The sequence below is a fragment of the Anas acuta genome, chromosome 13 (assembly GCF_963932015.1).
Source record: "Anas acuta chromosome 13, bAnaAcu1.1, whole genome shotgun sequence".
Lineage (NCBI taxonomy): Eukaryota > Metazoa > Chordata > Aves > Anseriformes > Anatidae > Anas > Anas acuta.
This window is the reverse complement of record NC_088991.1, coordinates 2,178,586-2,196,576: the sequence shown is the minus strand read 5'-3', so window position 1 is coordinate 2,196,576 and position 17,991 is coordinate 2,178,586. Positions and strand designations below refer to the sequence as shown.

The 17,991-nt window shown below is 40.1% G+C and overlaps 1 long non-coding RNA gene across 3 annotated transcripts in view; it reads left to right on the top strand.

Annotated features, from left to right (window-relative positions):
• Nucleotides 1-4,938: 4,938 nt before the first annotated feature.
• LOC137863693 (uncharacterized) overlaps nucleotides 4,939-17,991 on the top strand; it is a 169,519-nt gene continuing 156,466 nt past the window's right edge. Inside the window, exon 1 of one of the 3 annotated variants that reach the window (XR_011101043.1) lies at nucleotides 4,939-5,171. This is a non-coding gene — a long non-coding RNA (uncharacterized lncRNA). Of the gene's footprint in view, nucleotides 5,172-17,528; nucleotides 17,932-17,991 lie in introns of those variants that run through there. The other 2 variants (XR_011101042.1, XR_011101041.1) reach the window with 2 other exon arrangements.

Sequence of the window (17,991 nt, the reverse complement as noted above, 5' to 3'; positions counted from 1 at the left end):
TTTACAGTGCTTTCCTAGACACTGCTGTGCGTTTTCAGTTATAGAGATTTTAATTCCCTAGGGGCAGATCTTGTATTAAAGGAGACAAACCATAAAAGTCTTGTAATGTAATTATTGAATTAGTGTGCAAAACATGCATACAACTTGCAGCCTGGTTTCAGGTGTATCTATACACAATTATGATTATATGTATCAGTTCTAAGTGTGAATTTAGAGGGGATTGGCAGTGCCTGATGGTGCTCTGTGAGTGTGGCCATCACAAGGATCTTGGTCCTGTGACCAGACAGGACTTGGCTGTCACCTGGAGGCTTTGTCAGGACAGAGGCTGGGGTGGCACAGACTTCATCCCACTGCCCATGCTGACCTGAAGGAGAAGCATGGCAAATTCCTGCAGGTGACAGGCCAGAAAGGCATGCTGAAGTCTCTCTCAGTGCAAAATCTTTCCTAACAATTTCTAGTAGAGATTTTGATTTCCTTTTTCATGTTTAATGGCCATTGTTCAGGTTGGTGGTGCTGGAAGCCATGGAAAAAATCCTTGATCCCATTTGGGACCATAGTAACTCATGGCAGAGGGCCCGGTAAGGCACTTACTTAAGTAAGTCACTTAAGTCACTGCCAGGACTCTGTTATCTAAACAGTTCCATCTCATTCAAATGCAGTAATGTCTAGGAATGATTTTGCTAAATATTGCCAGGACAGGCAGTTTTATTTGTTTTATAGAAAGGGGACTGATGGAAGGGTTTGGGAGGAACTGAGCCAAGCTGTTAGGATTAGAGTTTCTGGAAGGCTGGGAAAGAATAGACAGGGTTCTTCTCCTATGCTTTAGGTTTTCTTATTATATTAGGTAATTTCTAACTAGCTATCTTCCCAGCCCTGTAACAGAGATCAGTTCCTCAAGAAAGAACAAATGAATTTGGAGATACACTTATATTGTAAAGAAAGTGGTTTGTATGCACTATCTCCTACAGAGAGAGATCCCATGGGAAAAATAATCTCTGCCTAGAAAAATTGACTCATATGGGGTTGTCCATGAAGAGAATGGTTCTTGCAAATGAGGTTTATCATCCCTGACCTTACACCTTACAGATCTGGACTCCAGGATGGAAGTTTCCTGGGGACACAGGTATACTGCAGATATGCATGTTACCATATGTTGTAAAGCCTGCACATCTCAAAGATTTTAGTAAGAAAAAAGGACAGGGTGAGGTCTGTCATTGCACACATTGAGTAACATCCACCAACAGATCTGGCTGCTCTCTTGGCCAGCTCTCTGTCCAGGGGTGGATAAACTGGATGGACTTGCTTTGTGCTTGGGAGGAAGCCTGTCACAGGTGAAATGCTCTAGAACCTCAATAACATTTTACTTTTCAGATAAGTGAGTTGTTTCTGGCAGAAAATAAGGTGATCTTAAAGTCTTGAGGAGATACTGTAGGCAGTACAATTTTGTTTGGTGGTAGCGGGAATGTGCGTTGGGAGCAGCATTGGCAAAGAATCATGAAATATTTCCCTGTGTTGCAAATATGCCATCTATTCCCTGTGACAGTGTAGCCAAAGTAGACTGCTGTACCTGCTCTTCCCTCAGAAAGAAAAATAACTGTTTAATTGACTTTACTGAGAATAAGATCAGGCTTAACTTCTGTAAATCACAATTCAGGGCTGACAGTTTGCTGGAACACATGTCCTGTGGTTCCTTCCTGAACCTGGCCACATCCCTGAGGTGCAGATACCTTCTGGCTGTGCAGACAGCTGTCACCTCTGGGTCCTACTGTGTCCCATGGCAGCGTTCAGTGTGGGCCTGCCCCGGAGAGAGCAGTGGGTGACACTTTTGAGTAGCTTTCTCCTGATGTGCAAAACACAGGGAAAGGAGAATAATCCAAGCTGGAGGAGAAGATGGCATTTGTTAGTTTTTGTCTGGAGTGAAGAGCAGGTAGGGACCAGGAAGTGTACAACTTCTGCAAAGGCAAACAGTGATGTTCTGCCCTTAAATTAGCCTGGTTTGCAAGGCACCACTCAATTCTTGTAAAAATATCTGCATTTAACTGTAATAGCTGAACATCAAGGCACATCACAGCTATTACCTCAAGCCTAGCTAGCAGCAATTTAGTGATGACAGTAATAGATTAAATAAGATCTCATTTATAAAATTTCATCTAAATACCTTTAAAAGAAATCAAGCATAAATATGATTTGTTTGTTTTTAATGAAATAAGCAAGTCACACCTGTGTTTTGGTAGGCGCCATGACTTTGCTATCAGACAGTGGCATTTGTCATTACAACAAATGTCTTGGGTGGGGGAGTGGTGTAAATCTGTAGCAAAACTGAGTGGCATGTTCGTGTTAGAATTGGAGACTGCTCTGAGTTTTTATGAACCACCTCAGGAGCAGCGGCTGCAGCTTCCTTGGGAAAGTATTTACTCTGATATTAAGGGGATGGTAAGTCAGGGAGAACAATGAGCTTATATTTGGCCAGGATTTACCAGGTGCTTTTACAGGCACTATGATGTATATTAAATAGACCCAACTTGCTGATAAAATTTTGTCCCTTTAGTAATAGAAAGGAGCCCATTTAATGCCTGTATTTATGGTCATCGCTCTATCCTCCTACACCATGTGGAAGAAAAGCAGTTCTGATAATACATGTGTATGTTAAGGATCTCATTTAAATTCTTCCACCAGTTACAGCGCAATAGGCTTTTGGTGAAGATGCTATAGCTTGTTTTTACTGCTTTTCATTATCAGACAAGTCTTAGACAGTTACTTGTACTGTAGTTTAATTGTAGCCAGAGCTGTGCTGTTTCCTGGTAGGCCCAGGATAGCTCTGGTGAGGATATTCGTGCCCAAAAAAAGGACTGTTTCTCCACAGCAGAAACTGAAATTACACTTCATCAATTTCTACCCCATCCTAACACTGAAAAAAGGCTCTCAGACTTTTAAAGCTGAAGTGATATGTCTGAAAATGAGTAGCTTGTTTCTCTGGGAGGTGGTAGAGTCCCAGGCCCTAAAAATGCCACTGCACTGCCATTTTATTTATTATTCATTCAGTGAGTATATCAAATAGCTAGAGGCATCCATCTGTCACATTGAGGCCTGTCCCAGCAATTTGAACACGTGGCTGCACAAAGGGATGGCCTCTGAATATACTCACCTCCATCCCTGGCCTCCTCAGCAGTCTGTAAAACAAAAATAAAGGCTGATGTGTGAGTTGCACACACAAATAGCTATTTTGTTTGCTTCCTCTGGGTTGTGTGGTGATGTTTTACCCTCTCCTTTCTCTAAGGGAGGTAAGGAATGACCAACAAGTATCTCCAAGGGCATTCAGTGAAATGAAGCTTTTGATGAATCCATAAATACTCTACAAGCTTTGAACTGAAAGTGCCTTGCTGCTGCCTATGCCCCTGCTCCTTTGCGCATGGTGCCCAAGGGTTGCTAGCATGGGCACCCGAACCAACCTTGGGGCTGGATGCTGGCTCTGGCAAGTCTTCATAGCTGTTTTTGTCAGATGTTACCTTCAATTTCTGCATCTGAAAACGGACAGATTTTTCCAGTTACCTGGGAGATTTCAATCCATTTGCGTTTTTTCCTTGTGTTGCTTTATCATAGTGATGCTTTTGATTGAGGCTCTCAAGATTATTTTTTGCATTTGAAATGAGCAGAGTTCAGGGGAGAAGCCTTCAATGTCACATCTTAGCAATCTGTTTGGGCTACATTTCTGCTTAGGGCTCAAGATACAAAGTTAAAGGTACAATCCTATCAGTCCAGCTTCTTCCTTTACTCCTGTTCATGTGTGGTAAAAGTACAGATTAGAATTTTAAAGTGCACATTCACAGTTAAAATTGACTTTGTGATTCTCCTTGCCTTTCTAATCTTTGCCTAAAGAAATAGGTTTGCAAACACATCCAGTCTAGCCAATATCTCTATTTAAATCTGAAACCCTATACTAGGGAGAATCTTTTCCAGTTGCTTGGTCCTGTTACCCAGAATCGCATCTCTTACAGAGTACCCTATTATTTATGACAACTAGCAGGATGACGATCAGCATAAAACTGTAGAACCAATACAAATGCCTCTTTCCAAATGTATGCTGAATGTATCTGGAGGCATCAAAGAAGTCAAGTGGATCAAGGAGTAGCTACTACTTCGCAGACATCTGGTAAAAGCACAGATTGATTCTGAATGTCCTCCAGCAATGAAGTAGTGCTATAGATAAAGAAGTAACTAGTATTGTGAAAACATCTGCTAATTTTTGTGTTCACTGTAGAATATACACTATGAAGGAAAACATTGCTCCCTCATTCACATTTCCAGGATTGCTTCATAATTTGGGCTCAATGGTGCAAACTGGCTAATAGCAAAACCGTTTCAAGTTTATACAGTTGTAAAAATATTTGTCTACTTTTATTTATTGTGAGAACCATTGTGACATGTCTGTCTAATTTAGTACTTCCTGATGGCAGCTCACACAGGTTCTGTAATTCATTCTCCCCTTCCTCACACAGTTCTGCTTTGCCTGGGGGAACAGCCTTGCAACAGTAAGGATCTCCAAAATCCTTAAGTCTTCAGATGCAGATAAGGGAGGTTTTAGCAGTGCATGGGCAGTATAGGGTATGAAAATTCTCCAAAGCAATAGCTCTGCAGCAGTTGGAGCCCTACTCTCAGGCATTGATAAACTGGGGCATACTGGGGGAATGCTCCCCTATGCTTCCACTTAATTTTCTCCATATTTGTATGTCTTCCTTAGGCAGCTCCCTTCTAAAGCTCTGCATTGTGGGCCTTCGTAAGAACAAGATATCCTGAGCAGCTGCTTCTCTATGTTATGAAATACAAACATAGACCAACTTTGCCCTACATGTGACTTCACAGGAGGCTTGGGGGTTTATTGGGTGTGTTTGGGCACATTGTTGACACCTGGGGCTTGTTGGGGGGTGCTTGGGCTCACTGTGGGCAACTGGGACTCACTGTACCTGCTGAGGAACTGAATTGTTTTAGCTGCTGAGGAGCTGATTCTTCCTTCTCTGCTATTTCTGGTTTGTTGGTGGTGGTGAAAGGAGTGTGGAACCCATCATTTCTAATGGTAGCTTCAGTAGTGCCATTTAGTGTAAAAATTTTTCATGCCTCTTTGGATCTTTGGAGAAGGTATAGGAATGGTAAAACATCTGGAGGGAACAGAAAAGGTAAGATTTGTAATGCTAGATAGTGGGACCTTCAGTGAATAATAATGTGTTCACAAAAGATTTTGGGTTTTCAGTGAGGAGATGCTTTTTTGTTTCAAATGGAAGCTGGCTTTCAGTTAATATAGATTTATCCACTTTGGGATACAAAATCCTGCTTTCTGCTCTGTGCTATTTTTTCTGAATGCCACAGGAGGCTTTATTTTTCCCTGGCAGCTAGCTAAAGGGCACATTTATTTGACAACTCCTTCATCAGTGAAAAAGTAGAAAAGACGTTAATCTAAGGCCTTATGCAGTCTAGTAGCACCAAGGATCTCAACTGAGTACTTCAGGAAACAATAGCAGAAGCTTCTTTCAATGTTGTGGGGTTAGCTGGGAAATCAAACTTCTTTAAGTCATTTCTAGTGTTCGATATGTGTATGGAGAGAGCTGCTATTCAGGAATAAATCCAGAGTAAGGGGTCATGGGTGAGTATGAGGGTTGCTGGGGAAAACCCAGATGTGAAAGAAGCACAAAAAGTCAGAGGGGTTGCACAGAGTTAGCTCGAGCTGCTGGGAGTAACAGTGTTGTAAGTCCTGTCCCCAGGATGCAGTCTAATTAGCTCAGCCTTAATTTCTTGATTATTCATATTCTACCATCATGTAGAAGCCTGGATCAGTGTATTATGCACACAAAATTCACAGACAGGTTCTTGTATGGAAGCTCTTTGCAGGAAAGGGAAACTACAGTGGCATTTCTTATGATGTGCTCTGTTATTGGCCCCAGGGGCTGTTCATAATCTTGGTGGGACACTGTAGGAAACACACCTCTGATAGGATGTTTGTCCCAAAGGGACAGCAGTCTTCAAGTGAGTGAAATTCATGTGTACCTGCTGCACTCAGATGGGTGAATAATCCTGGAAAACCACAAAATGTTATGTCTAAATGTGGGCACATGGCTTAAGTTTGTATAAAATCAGAAAGTAAGTGAAGAGAAGGGAGGGGGAGAGGGCAGTTGTGAACTGCTTGTGTACACCAGCTCAGGGCACAGCCTGAAGTACCAGGAATGAAATCCCCGCTTCTCTGAGGGCTTTGTGGTTCTGTCATTGACTTTGCTTGAGTCAGGGTTTCCCTAGTCCTTGTTTCCTTCTTATAGTCTTTTATTATCATCCTGAGCAACTGAGAAGGTTTGAGCCTCTGCAGATAAATCCTTTTCAGGCATTGACTTTTCATGACAGTTTTAAATGTCAATCTGTTCTTAGCTGATGGATTAGTGAAGCTTATTACAGACTATGTTAATTTAGTCTGTATGTGTAGATCTGCCTTTACAAGTAGCATGGAAATGTGTTAACATTTTTACATAATGACAGGTAAAGCACTCAATGTTTGAGATGTCAATGAGAGTTGACTGAAAGGCTGTCTGCAAATTTTTCTCCTGGGCAAGCAGGATCACCTGCTTTGTGTGGTAATCAAGAAAGACCATTCCTTGCGTGCAGAGGAAGCAAATTTACTTATGTAAATTGACAACACAGCCAGTGGGCATTCTGCTTGTAATGTAGCCAAGTCCCACCTAATATGAGATTGATGTAATTTGATTTTTATTAAAATGCAGTGTTTGAGTTTCTATCAATTTTTGCCTGCATGCAAGATGTTGCTGATGTTACTGACTGCAAGAAACTGTGGAAACTGCATTAGTGTTTAAAATAAAATAATATGCCCTCACAGGGAGCCCAGGGGAGAAGAACAAGGCATAGCGATAAATCCACTAGTGACTATTTTAAAATGGATTCCTTTGTGAGATTTATTTTTATATCAAGAAGAACCTGTGCACGTTACAGATGATGAGCGTTTACCATTCTTTGTAAGACAGTATTTCTGGTACTCACAAGAGAGTAGACTAAACAGAATATGTGAGGTAGTAGTTTGTGCAAGTTAAAGTGGAACAATCCCTTAAAATACTTAATTAGATTATGGGGAATCTTTACAATTTGAAATGTTTATTTCCAACATGCATGAGGTAGAAACAGTATCTTAATCCATACTTCTGTTTTTAGCATTGTATAGTTGTCTTATTTGTTTTATACCCAAGTTTACTTAATATATTCATTCTGAATTTGACAAAAAGGCTGCCAGGCAGGTAAACTTGGTGCTGGGTCCTGCCTTGCTTGCATATTACTAAGGATGCTGAGGTTCTTATTGTTAGCTGAGCGCAATAAAAAGCTGCATATCTATGGAGGAGCCAGAGAAGAATCCAGATTTCACTGCTGTGACTTTGAGACAACAGCAGTGAAATGCAGAAGTGTTTGTTTAACTTTGAATGCATGAAGAGAACAAATCTGAGTAATTTATTTTTTATTTTTTTTATAGTCATGTTGGTGATGACATTCTTCCTTGCAGGCTGGGAACTAAAGGCAAAACATTCATACTGAGAGGCTCTGTTTGAATTGGATAGGAAGTTGAAATCTGCACTTTTTTTTTTTGTGCGACAGAGCTACGAAATGAGTCATTTCGGTCTAACACTAAACAGCTTATTCCAATAAGGCACACTACTACCTCTTAAAGCTACTCCCTCTGCTCCACTTAAGACTCCAGCATTGTTTTTTTCTGTTCTGCTGCTCTGGAGATTTGTGTTAGGGTTTTAAAGGAACAATTTGCATAATGTCTTTAAAGAAGAAATCCAATAATGATGTGCTTATTTGTTTAGACCATCCCATCCACACCTCACAATAGTTGTTAACAAAGTAAAGTTATTGACACCAGTATCTTGTTTTACAATGGTCTATAAAGAAACACCTGGTAATTGTGGGTGGTGGTGGTAGTAGTGAGTTTGTTTGTTTTGTTTTGTTTTTAATTAAATGCTTGGATTATTTCTGTGACTTTGGCTTCACTTTGGGGTGTCATCTCTCTGTTAAATGCTTGTGGTTTGCCCTTACAAGACAGAATGTGATAATGGAAAATACAGTATGTTTAGAATACTGTAGGATTATGTGTTTCTGTAGCCTCTGTTGGGAGCAGGTGAAAGCAGAGCTGGGTGTCTGAGCAGAGGCAGGTCATGACACTGGTTCCCCAGGACTGCATGGGGTTCTGCAGACAGCTATTGGGTCTGGCACTCTTCTTTCCAGCACAGATAGTAGAGGATGTGTGCTAGGGTTGTAAGATAACTATACCCAGCCTTCTCTGGAGGGGATGCCCTATGGCTCGTACTGTAGCTGTATGCCTGAGGCAGTACTATGCAGGGCAAAGAGGCAGAGGAATTGATCTCGGGTGCAGCAGTGCTTAGGAGGAGTTTGACTCTTCAGATCTGCACTTTCACATATGATCATCAGCTCAAAGCAGTGAACAGGTCTGGAATTCAGTGGTGCCAAGTCTTGCCCACTTAGATGAGGTTTCTACTGTGTGTAATTCTGGTGCAAGGGCTGCCCTGAACCTACACTGATATGGACAGAGTTGTCCTCCATTCCTACTGAGACTGAACTGATCTAACCTTACCATGCCTAATTTGTTTAATAGGATACAGTTTGTTTTGATGTTGCTCTTCTTTCCAAGGACATAGCACTACTCTACTGTTAACGATGCATCTCTGTATCTACTTGGCATCAGTGGAGCAGCATGTTAAATGCAGATCTTTATAAAATGCATCTTTACAGCTGTCTAACATTTGTATTCACCACCTAGCAGTATATAAATGAACCTGGGGCTGTATGAGTCAGCATCATGGGATGCAGCACAAAACACATGTGGTTTATGAAGTGAGTGGATGAGCTGGAAAATAGCAGCTGAATTTAAGCTGCCAAATTGGTGTAACAGAGGGAGACTTTAAAGCAATTCTTCAGAGATTGAAATGAATTGCTGTAGGTTGTGGTGCCCGTGACCTTTAGATATTTTTGACAGTGAAGCATAACCTGTTGTCACGAAGAAAATCCCCATTGCAAAAGGACACCTCTTCCATTATTCAGTCCTTTGGTGTGTGTGGCTAAGTCATTTTTTTTTTTTTTTGGAAAAGTCAGTATGATTATAGCATGAGGATGCCTTCTGCTTTATCTCAATCTCCCTGACCTAAGTTCAAACCCATCCCATGCTGTAGCAACTGCAAATAATTCCTTTGTAAGATTGTCAGAAGTGAGATGAGGTTAAGTCAAAACCCCACAGGTCTGCAGAATGTATAACTAACATGTATGATGGGGTGATTGGCAATTGCCAGCTGGAAGCATCAGTTTTAAATTGTCCTTGGAAGAGGTGTCATCCTCAATCAAAGTTTCGGCTTGGTGACAAGGAAATTAGAAAAGGGCCTACAAAAGCCAATCTCAGCTTGAAAATGCCTGACAAGAGGATAAAAGTTTGAGAAGATAATTTCAGAAAGGATAAAAATTAACTTCCTCTCTACACAAATGTTAATGGCTAACACCATGAGCTGCTTCCGACTTAGCCTCATTAGGCCAAATTTTAAAAATGTTCAGGGACTAGGCATGTAGGTGACTAGTGGGAATTTACAAAGCCTATGAAAGGCTAAACATCTAGGTCTACCTTGCCATCATAGCACTTGGGTCTTCAGCCTGACTGGATCTTAGGTCTTGTCAGAGGAAAGCAGGTTCCTAGCTTACATGTCTGAGATGCCAGAATATTTGAGCAGATAAGTCTGTTGTCTTTGAGGCTGCTTTTCTAAGAGCCTTTTTGGTTTTGGGTTGGTGTATTTCTTGGCTTAGATGCCTTAAATACTCTTTTGGAATGCAGATTTTATTCTGAAGTTGAGTTTTGAAACTCTCTGGGTTAAAATAAGGTGTCTTTACAATAATAAATACACAAGGAATACAGAGGAGTTGTGTGCTCCAAGTGTAGGTCTTAACTGGGACTTTGCATAAGTGGAGTTCTCCCTCCACTGAGCAGATTAACAACTGATGGGTTTACATCAAATGTAGTCTCTTCTTAGCTTCGTCAAATGTACGTGTTCAGAGGTCTAAATCCTGCCTGTGCTGGGGATGTATGGAGTACATGTGTAATGTTGCTATAGCTGCACTAGTGTATGCTCTTCTGAAGGCACTGCCTTTCTTGTTTTTGCTTGAATTAATCTCCCACCTTTATCTCCAAACAGTAGGAAAAGACACCAGCCACAATGAGTTATCTGTGAGCTGGATTTCAGAAGCCACTGGGACTTATGGGTAGTGGCGTTGAATATTCTGTATTTAAAAAACAGAAACATTTACAGAGTTCAGTTTTACCAGTGTAACAGCTGTGGAAGTTCTACTCATTTAAAGAAGGGAAATTTAGGGTTGGAAATTTAAAATGGACTGTCTTCTTTCACTAGTAATATAGAGTATCCAAAGAAAAATCAAAACTTCTTTATCACTCTTTCTGCTAGAATAATTAGATATGTCTTTGTGCAGTATATCCAGCTACTTTTACGTCTTCTCTGCAAGGTATCTTTCAAACTTAAATTTAACTTGACACCTTTCTCAGTGACCGTTAATTCAGTTTGTAAGAGACTCTGGAAACCTTTGATATTGATATTGTGTTGCTGCAATTACTGCCTATGGTCCTGCAGCCATACTAAAATAAAAAGGCCTGCATACTTTGCTTTCAAGTCAATCCCTTAGAGGCTCAATCAGTTTGATTTTTGAAACCTGTGCTTGGCAGTGAAGCTGATTAAATTCTGCTGCTATCGAGGCTGTGCATGCTGGGTTCAGAACCTATGTGCAATGTCACGTTCTCATAGTGGTGGTTATTACACCAGATTTTGATGCTTTAGAATCCATGTTTAAAAAAAAAATCGAAGAGACCATGAAAAAGATAGGTGGCTAGACAGGGTGAAGGAATTATAACTTCTCAGTGTAGATTGCACTGCTACTTTTCTCAGTTTTGGTCACTTAGGACATTTAGTCCTGTAAGATTCTATGGAAGCAACTAAATCCCAAGCAGTGGGTTCACTATTTAAGGCTGCCTGGACAAAGGGCTCTGCTTCTGTAGCTCTGTAGTGCACAAGAGTGGCCTGATTTATCCACAGTGCTTGTAAATTTTCTACTTCAAGCTCTGTTATGAAAATTGTTGGTCTGTGACATCTGAGCTTACCATTTATTTCTGTGAAATTAGTCAAACAGCCTCACTGGTGCTAAAGTTGAGAATATCTGAAATTGCTAGTGGGATGCTGAAACTCATGGGGGAAGGAATTTATCTCCATTAGAAGAATGTAGTAGTTAATTGAATTATTTTCTTCTTAGGGCTGTGAGCAAATGCAGAAATGTTCTTTTCAGTGAAGGTGATATATAAATCCTAACTAAAGTGCAGGCTAATGTGATGCAAGCCCTAACCATGTAACTGCATGTAACTGATGAAAGATGAGGCCTTCATTTCCCTGAATTAATCTGAAGGATGGAAGAAAAAAGTATGAGGAATTATTCTAAACATAAGAATGCATCAGAGAAATAATTTCATTATGGGAAAAGAGACTTGCATTTCATTCTATTGATTAGCAGAAATGAAATGAAAAGGCAGCTCTTGTATAGCCATGTATTTACTTTCTAAACAAACCCAATCCTATTCAGTCTCAGTCCTTTTGTAACTCTAAATCTCTTGCTGATGCAGGTTGACCTTTTTGCTCCAAAATTTAAAATCAAAATGCAGCTCACTCCCGTGGACACAGATATAGCCCAAAAGAAATGATAAGGTACACAGAAATAATAGTATAGTTTGTATGCAATTGTACGTAAGAGATATAAGGTCAAAGCAGCACCTAAATTCAGTTTTTGGTTGGGGGGAAGGCTGTACTTCGTACATCAGGCAAATACAGCTTGGAACACTGATTGTTCAGGTTAATACTTTTTAAAAATTTTTTTTTTTTTTTATTCCATGAAGTGAAAATATTTTAAAACAAATAGTTGGAAAACATTAAGTTGAATGTAGTATATCAGGGCTCTTAATGGGAGCAAGAAGCCGTGTTTAGAGTGCCATGTGAAGCTTCTTCAGTAGTTGTCTACAATATATTTGACATTCCCCACCCTTAATACCTCTTGATTCCAAGTAATGACTCATACCCTGTCAGTGCTAAACAGATACAAAAATGTTTTCAAGCCTGTGGGGTATGGGAGGGTTTTAGTGTCTCTTACTCATAGTTTTTGACAGCTTACAGCTCTCTAATAACCTTGCTGTTAGTGGTTTGGGCACAGCACTGCATGAACACTCTTGCTGACTGAGGACAACCATAGCCACTCAGCTTTAGGGAGCTTGCTGACTTAATGTTTATGCACTCTCAAAATGTGGAGTATCATGTTCTACTCCAAACCTGGAGATCCTGTTCTTTGAGTGCAACGCATATCTGGATGTGTAGATGAGAAGATTGCTGTGTCAGAGCTCATTAGTATCTTTACACCTGTGTATTTTTTTTCTGTAAGAATACAGTATTTCTTGCATAAAATATATTTTTTTTTTATTAAAGTGGGAGTAAATGAATACTACTTGTTAACGTAAGTCTGAATCTTGGGCTTCTGCACTGCCTTATAAGTTGTACCTTGTGTACCATAATCTTTCTACCATTGGGGCTAGATGGTATGGACAGATGAACATTTTGGACCCTTATGACTTCTCTCTGGCTTTGCTGCCGTAGTGCACTGGAGGAACAATTAGGCTTGTGCTGGTGATGGCACAGCAGTGAGTGAGCCAAGGAATATAACAGAGCTGGAACTACTACTGACTGGATGTGGGAGGAACCTTTCATCCTGTGAAAAGTCTGATGTTAATTTGAGTTTCGGTGGTTTTAGTTTTTTTTCTTCATTCTAGAAGAAAATGCTAAAGCATCGTGGTGTACACATACTTTTTTTTTTTTTTTGTGCAAACACAATTTTGAAGTTTTGACTGGCTGTATTTAATGACTTCAAGCAGTAGGAGTTGACTGCTGGAGTCTATACAACTTATTTTCATGGTCTTTTCCTGTGTTTAATATTTATTACTGAGTTGACAGTGGCATAGCAAGAGAACTGTGAATCAGCAATATCCTTGGCTGTTGCTGGGCTTCATGTTCTGCTTATTCTCCCATGCTCTTCCTGTGGATCATTCTGACAAACTCTGTGAACTTAAGGTAGGAAATGTGTACCAAGTGTCTTGCATTAGCATAAAATCAATTAGGACAAGCTAAGGAGTCAGGTAAGCAAAGAGTTCCCTCTGCTGTACTGCTGGCACTGGGCAATAGGAAATACCTAATTCAATCACTTAGAATGTGTACTGGTGATCAAATACAGAAAGGACAATGTTGTGAGCTACATGAGGAAAAAAGAAGCTTAGGAATTTCTTACAGGCAGAATCAGGCCTATGAAAAGAATTACTGTGGTCTTCACCAGAAGCTGTGCCACTTAAGTGATTTACCTCTTGGCATGGTGATGAAGGAATTCTCAGTTGTGGTGAACTAAAATGTTTTCACATCTGCTGATGGAACAGAGGTACTGGACCAATTGCCTAAAACCTGGTTAGGAATAGCCCTCATTAAAATTAGCACTTTTCTTGTTTTAACTAAACTATTTATCTTTTGGCTTAAAAATAATTAAATCAGGGTTACTTCTAAACTCAGGAGGAAGAAAAAAAAAAAAGAGAGAAGCTATTGCAACAGCAAATGCTTACTTTAAGCATTAAATATTTCAGGTCTGCATCAGGCCTGGAGACATGTTTCTAAGGCATTTTATGAACTCTTAATAAAACAAACTCTTTCCAATATTTTTTGCTTTTAGTTTTACAGTGGTTTTTGCTATTCACTGTATTGTTCAGAACTCTGTTTACAAACTTGATCCTTAAAACACCACCTTTGTAGAAATATTATAGAAATGTAGAAATATAAAAAATTTCACATTAAATTTGTCTTAGTGTGTTTTGAGGTGATTGCCAGTTATTTTTCTGGATGATCTACCTAGAGTAGAGGTGTTAGAGACATACTTCTTCAGAAGTACTCTTCTGGGTTGTATAACAATGCAGGTTTTGATTGGGTGTGACAATAGCATCTCACTTATAGTGTGGTAAAGCAATTCTTAGCACTTGGATAGTGTTTAAGATCTAAGCAAAGTAAAACCTTAAACTAATCCTTCAAAGCAATCTTGTGAGAATCTTCTGTGTCTGCATTTTGCAGTAATGTGGAATGAGAATACCATGTGACTAGCCATAGGCTAGGCAGGGAGCAAGTGGTAAAGTGGGGATTAAAATTTGAAAGCTCCTGGCTCTCAGTCTTGCACTCAACCCACTAGATATCACCGTATCCTCTAATCAAACCTCCAAAACTACAGTACTACACACCATGTTGTGCAAATTTCCTTGGGGAACTTAAGACTATTCTACGTTTCAAGCTTTCTGAAGACTGTAAGTAGGAAAAAAAAAAAGCTAAAACTGAATCAAAATCTATACAAGTTATTCATTTATTCTCATTGTGTTGGCTTGGTTGTTGGAATCCTTTCATTACTGAGGGAAATGAAAGGTGTCTCCCACAGAACACTTCAAATTTTCATCTTTGTTGGGCAAATGTATTTTTTTTTAATTATGAAAATAAAAGGGGGAAAAAACAGCTTAATTATTTCCATCTTCCAATCACCTCTGTCACACTTCTTGATTTAGTGACTTGCCAGTATTTACCCATTGGCACAACAGTTATTTTTAGATGTATTGTTAGATTTCAAGTAAAGCTCACTGGTGCATACAAATTATTCATTTATGCACTGATTTGAAAGTAATATGTATCTCTAACAGAGTGTCAGGAAAGCACAAAATGTAGTCATTCTGGAAGCAGTAATTGTAGGCAACAATTTGTTGGAAGGTCATTCAGGTTTGAATGACATCAGAGAATACAAGCCACAGAGTAAAAGAGTAGGAATTGAAGTGCCTGCTCCATGCTGGCATGTGGATGTTGCCTTAAAACACCAACTTGCCCATAGCAGTGGCAACCTTGGAGCTGCACATTAGAAAGCACTTGCCCCAGTGCCATGTTACAACACTTTGTCCCAAAGCCATTCAGCACATGGAAGGAGCTCATATGCTGGGGTGGGGAGCAGGGTGTTTGTAACTCCTTCAGGGTCATGGCCAAGATACAGGTGGTTCCATTCCTCACCTTATCTGTAGCCTATCCTGCAAGATGCTGCTATCTACATGATGATGCCCAGATGCTTTGACATCCTCTACTGTGAAGCATCATAATATATGTATTTGATTAACTCTGTTTTCATGCCCTTTGGTTCTCTATTTATAACTTTAGCACTGACTCCTGTATATGGTATGATGGTTGTACAACAGCTCAATGGTGATGTGTTCATATTTGGATAAAGTTCTGCATTCACTTCTGGTCATGAACAGCTTTACTCCACTCCACCTTCTTCAACTCTCTCCTTTCTCATCACATCAGATTTTATTTCCTTATCCCACCTCACTTTATCAGCACTCACATGTTCTCAAGATAGTGGCTTACCCTTTGTACTCTTGGATTGTCCCTCATGCACAAAACATTCTCTTTAGTCTGCTTTGAAGTTGCTATTCTCCTCCATCAGATGCCTCTGTAGGGACTGCTGGCTTGGTGACCGTATCTGCTGCCTGATTGTGGGTGAATCTGTGGGAGGGACTGCAGAGGGAGTCCCTCTCATCTGAGATGGTGAGAAGCCATGTGTTGTGTATGGCATGATGCCTGTGATATCACAGAGCTCCACAGAAACACAGGTGTGATGCCCATTGCTTCCCTGATCTCTCCTATTTAGTGGATATGATTTATTTATGCTTATGGTTTGATTGCGTTGTATTATGAATTCTCCTGAGCAAGCAATTTTGAGAGCACTGGAAGCTGTATGGCTGAAGAACACAGCACTGCTTGAAGCTAATACACCATGTTTCTTACCAGGGCAACTTTGAGCAAAGATGTTTCCCAAGGATTTTAATCTGCCTTGGCTGGAAACCACGTGCTGAGTCTATATAATATGCAGGACAAGAGGGATTTGGTCTGCATTTGGAGATCAAGTGGCTTCTGCTTTACACACACAGGTTATTACCTATGAAGGGTACCTACAACTCTGTTGCAAGAATTGGTATTTTCCACTGCTACCGTGGAAAACCTGCTCCGAATGTACTTGATGCCTAAACATCATTTAGTCTTTGAGGACTATCAGATGGTAACTGTCTGCATACTGTTTGGATGGGATGCTACATAATAAATAAAGAAAATATTGATATTCAATAGAATCCACAAGGCAGGACAGATGAACTGTAAAGGGGATGGACTGTACACATGTGTCTGTTTCTGCTGTCAGTAAACATTTTATTTGTGTCATTGAGTAGCTGCTGATTAAAATATCTACTGAATAACATTCATCCAAGTTTTTTTGAATATATTTTTTGTTTATTTCATTATAAAAAGATGTAAAACAAAACATTTCTGCAGCCAACCAAAATAATTTGGAAGGCTGTCCTAATGGACACTAGGACCTAGTTTCTTAAATGAAGTACTTTCTATCTACCCATATATTCATACCCAGAATCATGAGATAAGAGAGGAAAGGTCTGACATTAAGCTGTTGGTTTTCCCTCATTTAAAAAAAAAAAAAAAAAAAAGTGATGGTGGGGGTAAAATCTCTCTCTCAAGGACTGATGATCTGGCGTTCCCGTGAAGAAGTTGTAACTTACACATGAGAAAAGATCAGTTAGGAGGTGTATGAGAGCAGCAAAAAAAGAAAGCACATTCTGCATGGGACAGCAGAGTGTATGCCTCCCTTTAGGGTGTTCTGTATGTGCTCTGTCTTTAGGAAATGATGCATCAACAGAAGGTGCCTTACAAGTGTCGTTCCAGGAAAAAAAAAAAAAAAAAAAAACAAACACAGCATGTCATGTACCTTGGACTCCTACAAAGTTCATGGTAGCATGACTTTTGTTGTTTGGAGTTACCTGTACCTGAAGCCCGATCTCTCTCATTTTGACCTCACAAGCTCTTCTTGAGTAAGACATGAGCTGAAATGGTTGACTGAGTGTAGTAATTCCTGGCATATCCAGAACAAAATGTAGTGAATTTGGGTAGCTGGAGGTTGCTCAGCTTCCTACTTTAAATTAATTAAATCCAATGTGTTTTTAGAGTGGCATTTCAAAAACAAAGCTGAAGCTTTAATATTCTTATATGGGGACCTGGGTTCCTACATGAGTCTCTTTGCACGATAGTAATATTCAAGCCCATTTGAAATAGTGCGAATGCAACACGGCTGGAACAGCCTTGCCATTCTGGGTGCCATTGCTGCCAAAATTATATTATTCTTCAGAAATGCTGGTGTGAGTTATTTCACTAACTCACATTTCCAGCAAAAGTATTTTAACTTTCTCATATTTGAGACTGCATCTATACGTGACTTCACACAAGCCTTCTCTTTTCTCAGACAATAGGCTTTATTGTCCTGTTAAGGGTCTGTAAGTGATTCTCACTCCCTTTTTATTAAGTTAGGTCTACTAGGTGTCCTGGTTTCAGTTAGAACAGAATTAATTTTCTTTCTAGTAGCTGGTGGAATGTTGTGTTTTGGCTTAGGATGAGAAGAGTGCTGATAACACCCCAATGTTTTAATTGTTGCAGAGCAGTGCTTATACTAAGCCAAGGACATCTCAGCCTTTTGCTCTGTCCTGCCAACAGGCAGGCTGGGGGTGCAGTAAGAGCTGGGAGGGGACAGACCCAGGACAGGTGACCCAAACTAGCCAAAGGGGTATTCCATACCATCTGACGTCATGCTAAACAATATATAGGGGTGGCTAGCCGGGGGGAGGGGGCCGGACTGCTCAGGGTTAGGCTGGGCATCGGTCAGCGAGTGGTGAGCAATTGCATTGTGCATCACTTGTTTGTACATATTATTATTACTTTCCTATTATCA